This window comes from Dendrobates tinctorius, unplaced genomic scaffold, assembly GCF_039654945.1.
Source record: "Dendrobates tinctorius isolate UK_male_01 unplaced genomic scaffold, ASM3965494v1 ptg000115l, whole genome shotgun sequence".
Taxonomy (NCBI): domain Eukaryota; kingdom Metazoa; phylum Chordata; class Amphibia; order Anura; family Dendrobatidae; genus Dendrobates; species Dendrobates tinctorius.
In genome coordinates this window covers 2,616,387-2,631,487 of record NW_027361783.1, presented here as the reverse complement: position 1 = coordinate 2,631,487, position 15,101 = coordinate 2,616,387, and positions in this window count along the sequence as shown.

The following is a 15,101-nucleotide window of genomic DNA, read 5'->3' as shown; positions in this document are numbered from 1 at the left end:
AGAAGATATCATCGCTGATCCGAAGCACTACACCAGTGTTTCCCATGCTGTTACACTGTTCCCTGTTTTATATGTTTTTGCATGTTTTCTTCAGTCGGGGAGTACTGTATTGCACTAGGGGGGAATGTGGCGCCCCCAGGAGTATGGTCGCCGCAGTGGCATTACCTTCCTCCTAGGGAGTGTGATGTCATGCTTGGAAGCAATAAAGGGTCTCACTATCAGTTAAACACAACACACAGCACAGTTTCCACTCCAGGCCAGCAGAGGGAGCTCTGAACCAAAACTGGGGGAGGAGCTGCTCTCTGGGGGCCAGGAAGGGGAAATTAGGTAGTTCGTGTGAGGAGGGAAACGTGTGTGGACGTGAGGAGATGAGCTGGAGGATTGAGCAGAGTTCAGGCTCACTTCTAGCTGTATCGCATGATCTGGAGTCCGGTCTCCAAGGTTGTACGGATACTGATGTTCCTGCAGCAGAAACCAGAGGAATAGGAAGCTGTAAATGCTCTGTTCCCACATAAGACTCGGAGGCACAACAGCAATGTGTGAGCCAGAAGAAGGAGGCTACAGCTGTCTGCCATACGAGGGAGTTCTAAAAGAGAACAAGCAAGTGGAACTTCAGTATAACACAGTACTGCAAGTACCTCAGAAAGTGCTAGAAAGGAGACTACACAACCCATCTGCATAGAGAGATTCCTAAGTTGCTTCCAAGCTGGCCAGCCTCTGTTCCATCTGTAATCTGGACCCTGGACTGCACTTACAAAGCGCAGTAAAGGTAACGGAAACTGCACCCTGTTGTGTCATTGCATTCTTCCTGCAAACCCTCCAGCACTGCTACATCTCTGTGCCAGACACTACACCCTCTTCCTCAACACCTATTACCACTGCCCTGGGACTACAGCTCTACCTGTGGGGAGCTATTACATCTTGCTGCCTTATACCATCTGTCCCAGAGGATCTGCCTGCAGCGTCGGCTTAACCCCTTCATTGCCGAGCACCACAGGTGGCGTCACGTATCATCCACTTATAAACTTTAACCAGCCATTCTTAACCCCTTTTACATGGATGCCCAGGGCCACGGACCGGGTCACCGCTACTGTTACACTGTGGTGTTTGCAGGTACGCAGGATGCAGTGACAAGTCACGAGAGTTAGGTGCTTTCTATATTAACGTTTATAAGACCAGAGGGAACTTTCCTCAGTCCCAGCCTGATCACCAAAAGGGGTAACACGGGTTGCCCTCGTAGGGGGTTCTATTCAAGCACACACAAACGGGTAGTACACGACTATGTTGTGTGTTGTGAGTTCATTTTCACCTTCATCACTGAGGCCCGAGGAACTCCCTCTTCTGGTAAGGAGAGGTAGTGAGTCTGATTATCAGACACCTGAGATTAATGATGATGACTGGCTGAGTGGAGTCACAGACTGGATATAAGGCTGCCTACGCCCATTTTCCCTGCGGGTGATTTCTCTGTGGTATCCTTGGAGTCCAGTCTGAATTCCTGCTCTGCTAAAGCTAAGTTTTCTTCCTTGCTTTTTGCATTTGTCCTTGCTTTGTTTTTTCTGGATTTCAGCCATTCCCTGCTGGGGTGAGCTGAACTCCTTAGCTCTGTCTCCTGAAAATACCAGAGTGCTGATTTAGTTTTGAAGCTTAGTTGCTTCAGGGCCTTTTTCCATTTCAGCTTGCTGGCCTATGTTTTTAATAGGGTTTTTTGCCAATTGCAGACAGCAGCTTTCCTTTCCTTTCCTGTTTAGATTAGATTGGGCCCCAACGTTTGCTCAGCCTATCTTTCTATCTGTGTCAGTGTTTTTTCGTCTTGCTTCACCGTCATTATATATTGGGGGCTGCCTTTTACTTTGGGGCCTGCTCTGGGGCAGTTTAGATTTCTCTTTCTATCTTTAGGCTATATAGTTCTCCGGCTGTGTTCGAGGGGTCTAGGGCACCGTAGGTACCCCCCACAGCTACTGCTAGTTGTGTTGATAGGTTCAGGGGTCTGCAATCGGATAGTTGCCAGCTCCTCTGGTTTTCTGGACATAGCTTCTATTTTTGTGTCTGCCTCCTACGGTCACTCAATCATAACAGTTGTGAGTTCATTTTCCCCTTCACCGTTGATGTCTGATGAACTCCCTCTGCTGGTGAGGAGAGGTAGTGAAATTGATTGGGTTGGGAAGAACCTGTCATCTGAACAGGTGGAGCCTGATTGGACACCCGGAATCACTGAGTGGATATAAGGCAGCCGATGCCCTACAGGGGTGCTGGTGATCCTTTCTTCTCTGAGCTCTTGCAAACCAGTTCAGTACCTGTCTTCTGAAAGCTAAGTTTTCGCTCTCTTATTTTTCCATGAGATTGTGTCTGTTTACTTAGTGTTTGTGTTCTGCCTGCCCTTGTTGGTACAGGCTGAGCTCCATTTTTGTCTCTGGTCAAGTTGATCTTTTGCTCAGTCTTCAGAATATACCTGAGTGTTGATATAGTGATTTTTGAAGTCTAGTGACTTCAGGGCCTTTTTTCTATCAGACGTGTTGGACATTATTTTGGCAGAATTTTTGCGGATTGCAGCCAGCATCTTTTCTGTCCTTTCCTATTTAGTTAGTTGGGCCCCATCGTTTGCTCAACCTGTCTTTCTGTCTGTGTTTGTGTTTTCATCTGCTTTTCACCGACAATACATGTTGGGGGCTGTCTATTACTTTGGGGTCTGCTCTGGGGCAGTTTAGATTTCCCCTTTCTTTCTTTAGGCTTATTTAGTTCTCCGACTGTGAACGAGGGGTCTAGGGCACCGTAGGAACCCCCCACGGCTACTGTTAGTTGTGTGAATAGGATCAGGGGTCTGCAATCCGATAGCTACCAACCTCTCCGGTTTTCTGGACTTAGCTTGTATTTTTGTTTTTTCCTCCTTCGGTGACTCATTCATAACAGAATCACCAGCCACACCACAGATTCTAGGGTACTCAATAGCAGGAAAGAATTGTAAAAAAAAAAAAAGTGTCAGAATGTTTTTTTGTGTGTATATTTTTTTCCTCTATGTCTTTGAGGCCGTAGGGGGAATTTTTTTCTTCTCAATGGAGATGAAACAATTGTCTGATTGTGTGGAGCAGCTCGCTGCTGAAGTCCGGGGAATTTCCGCCTATCTTGCTCATTCACATGTTGCTGAACCAAAGATCCCTACTCCTGATGTGTTTTTTTGGGGATCGGTCTAAATTTTTGAACTTTAAGAATAATTGTAAATTATTTTTTGCCTTGAAGCCTAACTCGTCAGGGAGCTCCGCGCAGCAAGTTAAAGTTGTCATCTCTTTGCTGCGCAGCGATCCTCAGGATTGGGCGTTTTTTTTGAAACCTGATGATCCTATTCTAGCTAATGTGAACGCATTTTTTCAAGCCTTAGGGCTGTTGTATGATGAACCTAATGCTATTGATCAGGCTGAAAAGGCCCTGTTGGCATTGAGCCAGGGTCAGGATTCTGCAGAGTTGTACTGTCAAAAATTCCGAAAGTGGGCGGTCCTTACTACTTGGAATGATGGTACCTTGGCAGCTCTCTTTCGGAAGGGTTTGTCAGAAACCGTAAAAGATACTATGGTGGGATTTCCTGTTCCCTCTGGTCTTGACGATTCTATGTCATTAGCCATTCAGGTTGATCGGCGTTTGCGCAAACGCAAAACTGCACGAGAGGTGTTGCCACCTGTTGAACAAATGTCTGAACCTATGCAATGTGATAGAGTTTTGTCTAGGGCGCAACGTCAGGAGTTCAGAAGGCGTAGTAAGCTGTGTTTTTTTCTGTGGAGATGCCTCGCATGTTATTTCTGTCTGCCCTAAGCGAGAGAGACGTTTTGCACACACATTTGCTGTGGGTGGTGTTCAACCTAAGTTTCTTCTGGCAATTACTCTGATCTGCTCCCTGTCCACATTTTCCGCTAAGGCTTTCGTGGATTCGGGAGCAGCTCTAAACCTGATGGACTTGGATTTTGCTAAACGTTGTGGATTTCCTATGACACCTCTGCGGACGCCCATCCCTTTGAGGGGTATTGATGCTACTCCTTTGGCGAAGAATAAACCTCAGTTTTGGACCCAGGTGGTAATGCGGATCGCCCCAGATCATCAAGAAAATTGCAGATTTTTGGTGTTGCATAATCTGCATGATACCATTGTTCTGGGGTTTCCCTGGTTACAAATCCATAATCCAGTTTTGGATTGGAAATCTGTGTCTGTGGTGAGTTGGGGTTGTCGGTGTGCCCTTATTGACGCTCCTGTTTTCTCCACCTCTCCCCAGTCGCATGATGTTCCTGACTATTTGGCTGATTTTTATGATGTATTTAGTGAGAATGAGTCTGCGTCTTTGCCTCCTCATAGGAGTTATGACTGTGCAATTGAGCTGAGCCCTGGGTGTAAATTTCCCAAGGGTCGACTTTTCAATTTATCTGTACCTGAGCACGAGGATATGCGATCCTATATTAAGGAGTCGTTGGAGAAGGGTCATATTAGACCATCCTCTTCACCCTTAGGTGCTGGGTTTTTTTTCGTGGCCAAGAAGGATGGTTCATTAAGGCCTTGTATTGACTATCGTTCCCTCAACAAAATTACTGTTAAATATCAGTATCCGTTACCCCTGATTTCTGATCTATTCTCTAGAGTTAAAGGTGCTTGCTGGTTTACCAAGCTTGACCTCAGGGGGGCGTATAATCTTATTCGCATTAAGCATGGGGATGAATGGAAGACGGCATTTAATACTCCAGAGGGACATTTTGAGTACCTGGTGATGCCTTTTGGGCTCACTAATGCCCCTTCTGTCTTCCAGTGCGTCCTGAATGATATTTTCCGAGGCTTTGTGGATACATTTTTGATTATCTATCTGGATGATATTTTGATCTTTTCGAAGGATTGGGACTCTCATGTGGAACATGTTCGGACTGTGTTCCAGATTTTGAGGGAGAATTCCCTGTATGTCAAGGGATCGAAATGCCTTTTTGGGGTACAGAGGATTTCATTTTTGGATTTATTTTGTCTCTGTCAACTATTGAAATGGACCTGGCCAAGGTACAGGCCATTTATGATTGGGTTCAGCCCACTTCTTTGAAGGCCCTCCAGAAGTTTTTGGGTTTTGCTAATTTTTATCGTAAATTTATAGCTAATTTTTCTGGTATTGCCAAACCATTGACTGATTTGACTAAGAAAGGTGCTGATGTGCTGAATTGGTCTCCGGAGGCTGTTTCTTCCGTTCAGGAGCTGAAGCAAAGGTTCACTTCTGCTCCGGTTTTGCGGCAACCTGATGTCTCACTCCCGTTTCAGGTAGAGGTGGACGCTTCTGAGATTGGTGCAGGAGCCGTTTTGTCCCAAAAAGATCCGGTAACATCTAAAATGAATCCCTGTGCTTTCTTTTCCCGAAAGTTCTCTCCATCTGAACGTAACTATGATGTGGGGAATCAGGAACTGTTAGCCATGAAATGGGCATTTGAGGAGTGGAGACATTGGTTGGAGGGAGCTAAACATCAAGTCGTGGTCCTTACTGACCACAAGAATTTGATTTACCTGGAGTCGGCCAAACGCTTGAATCCTAGACAGGCTTGGTGGGCCTTGTTTTTCACACGTTTTGATTTTGTGGTCTCTTTTCTTCCGGGCACTAAGAATGTCAAGGCAGACGCCCTCTCTAGGAGTTTCTTTGCTGATTCTCCTGTTGTGACCAAGCCTGCTACCATCTTAGGTGAGGGGGTAGTTCTTTCTGCCATCTCGCCCGATTTGAGACGTGCTCTGGAAGAGTTTCAGGAGGACAAACCTGAGCGTTGTCCCATTGGAAAATTGTATATTCCTGACCAGTGGAGGAAGAGAGTGATGTCTGAAGTTCATTGCTCTGCATTGGCTGGTCATCCAGGTATTTTTGGTACTAGAGATTTGGTGAGTCGGTCTTTTTGGTGGCCCGCCTTGTCTCGTGATGTCAGGAGTTTTGTGCAGTCCTGTGGGACTTGCTCCCGGTCTAAACCTTGTTCTCGCTCTAGTGGGTTGCTGATGCCTTTGCCGGTGCCCAGGAGGCCATGGACCCATATTTCAATGGATTTTATCTCTGATATGCCTGTCTCTCAGAGAATGACTGTTATTTGGGTGATTTGTGATAGATTCTCTAAGATGGTCCATCTTGTACCACTCCCTAAGTTGCCATCTTCCTCAGAGTTGGTGCCCTTGTTTTTGCAACAGGTGGTTCGCTTGCACGGGATTCCTGAGAACATTGAATCTGACAGAGGAGTTCAGTTTATTTCTAGATTTTGGAGGACTTTCTGTTCCAAGCTGGAAATTCAGTTGTCCTTCTCCTCTGCGCTTCACCCTCAGACCAATGGGCAGACGGAGAGAACAAACCAGACATTGGAGTTGTATTTGAGATGTTTTATTTCTGTTGATCAGGATGATTGGATTTCATTTTTGCCCTTGGCCGAATTTGCTTTAAATAATAGAGCTAGTTCTGCCACTTTGATGTCACCTTTTTTTGTAACTTTGGGTTTCATCCTCGATTCTCTTCAGGGCAGGTGGGGTCTTCTGCCTGCCCAGGTGTTGACACTGTGGTGGAGAGAATGCACCAGATCTGGGACCAAGTGGCGGATAGGTTGTCTCTCTCCCAGGAAAAGGCCCAGCGGTTTTCCAACCGTCATAGGACCATTGGTCCCCAGTTTAAGGTGGGTGATATGGTTTGGTTATCATCAAAGAATATCTCTATGAAGGTGGCTTCTCCAAAGTTTAAACCTAGATTTATTGGACCTTACAAGATTTTGGAGATTCTTAATCCTGTCTCTTTTCGATTGGCTCTTCCTGTTACATTTAAGATCCATAACGTGTTTCATAAGTCTCTGTTAAAGAGGTTTGTTGAGCCAGTAGTTCCTGTGGTGGCACCTCCTGACCCTGTATTGGTGGAAGGTAATGTGGAATATGAGGCTGAGAAGATACTGGATTCTCGCCTGGCTAGACGGAGACTCCAGTATTTGGTTAAATGGAAGGGTTATGGCCAGGAGGATAATTCTTGGGTCCCTGCATCCGATATTCATTCCGAAAGATTGGTTCGTGCTTTTCATCGGGCCCATCCTGATCGTCCTGGTGGCGTGGATGAGGGTTTGGTGACCCCTCCTCAAGGGGGAGGTACTGTTGTGAGTTCATTTTCCCCTTCACCGTTGATGTCTGATGAACTCCCTCTGCTGGTGAGGAGAGGTAGTGAAATTGATTGGGTTGGGAAGAACCTGTCATCTGAACAGGTGGAGCCTGATTGGACACTCGGAATCACTGAGTGGATATAAGGCAGCCGACGCCCTACAGGGGTGCTGGTGATCCTTTCTGCTCTGAGCTCTTACAAACCAGTTCAGTACCTGTCTTCTGAAAGCTAAGTTTTCGCTCTCTTATTTTTCCATGAGATTGTGTCTGTTTACTTAGTGTTTGTGTTCTGCCTGCCCTTGTTGGTATAGGCTGAGCTCCATTTTTGTCTCTGGTCAAGTTGATCTTTTGCTCTGTCTTCAGAATATACCTGAGTGCTGATATAGTGATTTTTGAAGTCTAGTGACTTCAGGGCCTTTTTTTCTATCAGACGTGTTGGACATTATTTTGGCAGAATTTTTGTGGATTGCAGCCAGCATCTTTTCTGTCCTTTCCTATTTAGTTAGTTGGGCCCCATCGTTTGCTCAACCTGTCTTTCTGTCTGTGTTTGTGTTTTCATCTGCTTTTCACCGACAATACATGTTGGGGGCTGTCTATTGCTTTGGGGTTTGCTCTGGGGCAGTTTAGATTTCCCCTTTCTTTCTTTAGGCTTATTTAGTTCTCCGGCAGTGAACGAGGGGTCTAGGGCACCGTAGGAACCCCCCACGGCTACTGTTAGTTGTGTGAATAGGATCAGGGGTCTGCAATCCGATAGCTACCAACCTTTCCGGTTTTCTGGACTTATCTTGTATTTTTGTTTTTTCCTCCTTCGGTGACTCATTCATAACACGACTACTTCCGGCAACAGCCGGTCACTATAGGGCCATGGTATGGCCGACTACGGGTCCTTAATTATAAAGTCAACTTAGCCGTCCAGATGTCCCTCGCCGTTCGGGTTGGTGGTCTTTTGGTGTAGTAGTTGCTGGGCCCAGTTGCTGAGGCGATGACGAAGACTTCGCCCACTCCGGCACACTGATGACACTGGAGACCCACAGGCGTAGTCCTTGGATGGTTGGGCTGTAGCCCCTAGCCTGGGGCAAGTGGCAGCGATGTGTGGTGGCGAATGACAGGCCACCTGCGCAGCTAACGGCTGCGACGTTGAGTCCGCGGTCAGCAGAGGCCCGGCCTCTGCTGCAGACCGGAGCAGGACAGTGGTGGCCGCCGGCGGTACTGTACTTGCTGCGGCCACTGGTGAGAACAGGGAAGCTGTAGGTGGCGGGGAACAGGCCGCAGCCACGAGCTGGAGCGAGACCGCAGCGGCCGCGGGTGACCGCAGGTAGGCCGCAGCCGCGGGCTGAGGGGAGGCGGCAACGGCCGTGGGTTGATCTGGGGCCGCAGTGGCCGCGGGCTGGAGCGGGGCGGCAACGGTCGCGAATGACCGTGGGCAGGCCGCCGCCGTGGGCTGGAAGAAGGCGGCGGCCGCCGCTGGGCAGAAGTTCTCGGACGGTCATCCCAGCGCCGTCCCACTGATGTCCAGGGGAAGTATCCCTCCTGTCTCTGGCCTCCTTCCTGGCTTTGGGGAGTCGCTCTGGCTCTCAGTCACTCCCACGATTTCCTGCTCCTTCTGTCTCGTTCTGCTGACTCATCATCCCGGGAATTCCCTCCTCCTTTATACTGGTCCCTCCCCCAGCCCATCTGTCTGTCACAACGGTCCGTCCCCGAAATCTGTCCCCCAGAAACAGTATCCCCTGGAACCCAGGTGACGGTCCCCTAGGTTCCGACCAGGACACTCAACGGGGACCCTCTCTCCCACACTCCCCCACCCTGTATGGGCTTTAGTAGACTTGAGTTAGTCTTTGGAGATGACAGTTCTTGTCGCCATATGAACTGGTCCTGTTCGTAACGTTCAGGGGGTTTGCCAGCTGTTGACCGCTCGGAGTGTCTGAGTTTGACTGGGGTGGAGCTTTCTGGGGTGGTGGATGGTGGTGGGTTGGTCGATTCTGGCAGGCTAACTGGGTCTACTGCAATGTCATTACTTGGAGAGCCCGCGGATGTGGCTGGGATGTCCTCTTCGTCATCCAGGTCCCAGACCGTTGACGGGGGGGTCGGGGACCTGGGTGATCGGCTCGGGTCGCATGGGATCAGTGGACGCACAGGGGCGCAACATATTTTGGTGCACAGTACGAGTGAGAGGTGCACCATCTCTTTCCGATTGTATTTCATACACAGGCCCATCGGGGCTTATCCAGTGCAACACTCGGTACGGGTTCTCCTCCCACCGTGGTTCTAACTTGTTTTGGGGGCGTTGATCTAGTACGAGTACCCCATCCCCAGCCTGGAAGTCAATTGGTGGGAGCAGCGCTCCCCCCGGGTGTTCTAGATCCTTGAGCTTTGTATGGACGATTCGGTGGAGGGTCTGCAGCCGGTGCCGGTGGTTTTGGACCCACGAGGATACTCCGGTCCAGGGTAGAGGTTCCTCCGGGTTTAACTCCACTTCCGTGATTCCTTTGCCTTCCCGTCCAAACAGCAATGAGTAGGGGGTGTAATCAGTCACCCGGTGCACCTGGTTATTATATACTGTACCTACACCAGCTCAGGGACGTATTCAGGCCAGCGGGCCTTTCGGTCGCTCTCCTGGGTACGCAGCATTTGGATTAGTGTCCGATTGAATCGTTCGCAGGCTCCGTTTCCCTGCGGGTGGTATGGTGTAGTCCGAGACTTATCGATACCGTAGAGATGATGTAGTTCTTCCATGACTCTTCCTAGGAAGCACGCTCCTTGGTCCGAATGTATTTGTTGCAGGCAGCCGTACACTTGGATAAAGTTTTTACAAATCGCATAGGTGGCCGACTCCGCTGTCTGGTCTCGAGTGGGGGTGACCACGGCAAACTTGGTGAAATGGTCCACCATAACGAGACAATGTTCATACCCCTGATAGGCAGGACCTATGGTCAGATAGTCCACCGTAAGAAGCTCCAGAGGGGCTTATGTTACAATAGTTTGCACCGGGGCTCGTTGCGCAGGGGGTTTAGCGAGCTCGCACGGGCAGCAGGTTCGACAAACTTCTACAGCAGCATGCAAGCATGGGTGGTATGCTATCTGCTGCAACCATTGTAAAGTCTTTTGAGCACAAAAATGAGCCCCCTTCTCATGGGCTTCCCGGGCCAGTTGGTGGAGATGGGCTCCAGGCACGATCACCAGCCATATCGTAGCTGACGTGGTTCGTGACATGGCTTTTCGATATAAAAGTCCCTTTTTGATGACTAGTTTTTCCCGCTGGCGCAACATCAGCAACATATCTTGGGTCAAAGTCTGTCTCTGTGAGCCCGTGGTCAATTTACCGGTGGCCACCCATCGGCAAAGGAGTCCAACTTCTGTATCTTCCTGTTGCTGCTGAATCCACTTGTCGCGGGGCTGTTCCAGCATCCCTCCTAGGAGTCCCGGATGAGGCGCTTCTTGCGTGTTGACTGTATGCACGGCGGTGGTGAGGGCGAACGGCGTCTCATCTGCTTCTAATTCATCGTCTCGACTTCTTACTGGGGTGGTGTGTTGGATTCTGGAGAGCGCGTTGGCGTGCACGTTTTCAGCTCCCCATTTGTACATGATCTTATAATTGAATTTGGCCATCCGAGTCACCCACCGCTGCTCTAGGGCCCCCAGTTTGGCATTCTCCAAATGGGCTAACGGGTTGTTATCGGTCCGCACTACTACTTCGGAGCCCGCCAGGTACTCTGCAAATCGCTCCATCATTGCCCACACTACCGCAAGGAGCTCGAGCTTAAAGGAGCTGTAATTGTCCGGGTTGCATTCTGAGTTGTGCAGCGACCGGCTACCATAGGCGATCACTTTCTCCCGGCCGTCCTGCACCTGTGACAACACAGCTCCTAGTCACTGGAGGCTCCCGTCGGTATGCAGGATGAACGGTTGCGAGAAATCCGCATATGCCAATACCGGGGCGTCCGAGAGAGCAGCTTTGAGATCTTGAAACGCATCCTCTTGCGGTTGCTGCCACTGGATCTTCCGTCCATTCGCCCCGGCGGGAGCCCCCTTCAGCAGGTCTTGCAGAGCTCGAGCTTGGCGTGCAAAATTCTTCATGAACCGACGGTAGTAGCCGGCCAACCCTAAGAAGGCCCGCACGTCCTTCACCGTCTCGGGGGTAGGCCACCCCTGGATGGCAGCGATCTTTTCCAGGGATGGTCGGATGCCCTCTGCCGAGATGGTATCCCCAGGTATTCAATCTGGGTGTGGAACAGGTGGCATTTCTGGGGCTTAACCTTTAACCCGTACTTCTGCAGCCGGCCGAGCACCTGCCCCAACCGCTTCAGGTGGTCCTCGAACGTGGCGGAATGGATGATAATATCATCCAGGTATATCAACGTGGCTTCAAAGTTGAGGTCTCCTAGACACCGCTCCATCAACTGCTGAAAAGTTCCTGGGGCGTTGGCCAGCCCAAACGGCATCCGATTGAACTCGAACAGTCCCATGGGAAGGATGAATACCGTCTTGGCCCTGTCTTCATCCGTCATCGGCACTTGCCAGTACCCACTGGCCTGGTCAAGGGTTGAAAAGTACATCGCATTCCCCAGGGCGGACAGAGACTCTTCTATGTGGGGCAGTGGATACGAATCCTTGATGGTGCAGGCGTTCAACTTCCGATAATCCACCCAAAAGCGCAAAGTGCCATCTTTTTTCCGAACCAGGACAATAGGGGCCGCCCAAGGGCTTTGGCTTTCTCGTATGACCCCCTTCCGGAGCATTTGGGCTAACAGAGTTTTCACTTCCTGGTATAGCTGCGGTGGTATTTGCTGATATCGCTCCCGGATGGGGGCCGCTCCTGCCATGGGGATCCCATGCGTGATGGCCGTGGTACATCCGAAGTCATCCTCGTGGCTGGCGAAGACACTGTAAAATTGTCCAAGAAGTGTCTCTACTTGGAGAAGCTGGGCTGGCGTTAGGCCGGAAAGTTCAGCCCGCATTCTCTCCAGGATGACTCGACCTTTCTCCTGGGTCGAGGATACGGCAGACTGTTGGGTTCGTACCGTTACTGCCCAAGGATCTTTGGGCTGCACCTTCAACTGGACCGCGGGGTCTGGCAGCATCTCCTCCAAAGGCCTCACTAGTTTGGCCATTTCGGCCCGGGGCTTCAGGGCGATATCTTCACCGTGGCCAGGGAGCGGGCTACCAGTATGCCAGGGTGCAGGCGCTCTGAGTAACATGGTTCCACCTGCACCTCCACACCCTCCAGTGGCATCAGGGCGTGGATCGGCAGAGCTACCACCGTCTGCCCTGGAGGAAGCACGAGCGGGGGGCTGCCGGCACGATGACCTTGCCCAGCGCCTCACCCTCCTGGCTCTCCTGGAGCACTCGCGCCTCCCACACCAACCGCTGGAAGACCTGCCCTTGGGCCGTGCGAGAACCCAGTGGCTCAGAGTCTCTTGTGTGGGTTCGTTGAGGAGGAGGTTGCCGAACTCTCGTAGTATGTTCATACCCAGAACAACCAGATGTTTGCTGTTTGTGTCTCCCTGGGTCAGGACCACTCCCCGGTGGCCAAGTGATTTGCCGCCTATCAAAATCTGCATCCAGGCTACTCCGACGACAGGAGCTGGTAGCTGGTTGGCGGCTACCAACTTTATCACTGTCCGCCACTGAGGTCTCACTGCTTCGGGAAAATAATGCTGAAAATAAGTCTCTGGCATGGTCGTAACCTGCGATCCTGTGTCCACTAGGCATCGCACGGCACAGCCCTCGATCTCTGCCCATACCACTGTGCACTGCGCACTTCCTCCACCCCGTGTGATGGGCTCCAGCTCCGGGTGGCATCTCCACGGCTCAGGATCCTCTACCCTTCTTGGCCAGCGGGGCGAGTTTCCCCTGGAACGTGGGCACTCTCGGGCGGAGCGTCCCAATTCTCCCCAATAGCAACAGGCGAACAGTCGTGGGGACCGACTTGGGTGGGGGCCGCGATGGTTCATGCCCCCTTTACCGGGCCCTGGCCGACTCCTTTTGGCTGCTTTCTTGGCTTCGGCCAGTTCACCTTTAATACTCTGTATCTCTCGCTTCACCTCTTGTACCCAGTGGGGTTTGCTCAGGGCACTTACGGATGCTTCAATACTCCGAGCCATCCCCACGGGGACCGTCACCTCTTGCTCCTGTTCCCGAACCCGTGCCTCCTTCCCTATCTCTGAAAAGGTCAGATGTGGGTCCACTCGCACCCGCTCTCGCAAAGCCTGTCTTGTCAGGGTGTCTCGTAACCCGGTCAATAACAGGTCACGTAATGTTACGTCCACGGTCCCCACATCGTCTCCATCCTTCCTTTCAATGGCTAAAAACAGTTCCTGCAAAACATTCATATACTGGGTCACTGTTTCCCCCTCTTTCTGCATGCGTCTAAACATCTGGGTTCTCAGTTCTCCCACATCAGTCAGGTCCCCATAGGTCTCTTCTAAGATCTGTAACACCCTGACGAAGGTGTTTTGCTGTCCCCGGGGCCTCAACATTACGGTATCCTGGGCTTCCCCATCCAACGCCATCAGGGCTACTTCTGCCTCTAAGTCAGGGGTAAGTGGATGCATCCTGAATAACCCATGCATTCGCTCCGTCCAATTCCACAGCATAGTATTGCTGCCGGAGAACCTGGGTAGATTGCTTAGCATAGCCCCCAAAGAAATGCTGCGGGCCCTCGTTGTCCGCACTCGGAGACTGCATCCTGCCGACTACGCCAAATGTGGTGTTTGCAGGTACGCAGGATGCAGTGACGAGTCGCGAGACAGTTAGGTGCTTTCTATATTAACGTTTATAAGACCAGAGGGAACTTTCCTCAGTCCCGGCCTGATCACCAAAAGGGGTAACACGGGTTGCCCTTGCAGGGGGTTCTATACAAGCACACACATACGGGTAGAACACGACTACTTCCGGCAACAGCCGGTCACTATAGGGCTGCGGTATGGCCGACTACGGGTCCTTAATTATAAAGTCAACTTAGCCGTCCAGACGTCCCTCGCCGTTCGGGTTGGTGGTCTTTCGGCGTAGTAGTTGCTGGGCCCAGTTGCTGAGGTGATGACGTAGACTTCGCGCACTCCGGCGCGCTGATGACACTGGAGCCCCACAGGCGCCGGCGTAGTCCTTGGGCGGTTGGGCTGCAGCCCCTGGCCTGGGGCAAGCAGCAGCGATGTGTGGTGATGAATTACAGGCCACATGCGCAGCTAACGGCTGCGACGGGGAGTCCGCGGTCAGCAGAGGCCCGGCCCCTGCTGTGGACCGGAGCGGGATAGTGGTGACCGCCAGCGGTACTGTACTTGCCGCGGCCACTGGTGAGAACAGGGCAGCTGCAGGTGGCGGGGAACAGGCCGCAGCCACGAGCTGGAGCGAGACCGTAGTGGCCGCGGGTGACCGCAGGTAGGCCGCAGCCGTGGGCTGAGGGGAGGCGGCAGCAGCCGCGGGTTGAACTGGGGCCACAGTGGCCGCGGGCTGGAGTGGGGCGGCAACGGCCGCGAATGACCGCGGGCAGGCCGCAGCCAAGGGCTGGAAGAAGGCGGCGGCCGCTGGTCGACGCGGGACAGAGGTTCTCGGACGGTCGTCCCAACGCCATCCCACTGATGTCCAGGGGAAGTATCCCTCCTGTCTCTGGCCTCCTTCCTGGCTCTGGTGCGTCGCTCTGGCTCTCAGTCGCTCCCACGATCTCCTGCTCCTTCTGTCTCGTTCTGCTGACTCATTGTTCCGGGAATTCCCCATCTCCTTTATACTGGTCCCTCCCCCAGCCCATCTGTCTGTCACAGCTGTCCGTCCCCGAACTCTGTCCCCCGGAAACAGTTTCCCCCGGAACCCAGGTGACGGTCCCCTTCGTTCCGACCCGGACACTCGATGGGGACCCTCTCTCCCACAACACTTCCCTCTGAGATACCGGCCCGGTACTGAGTACCCCACTGCCCTGGCGGGCGATCCAGTAACGCCCTTTTGCTTCAATGTATAGGGTGATGTCAAGAGTGGCTTGTTTGGCTTGGCCACCACTAATT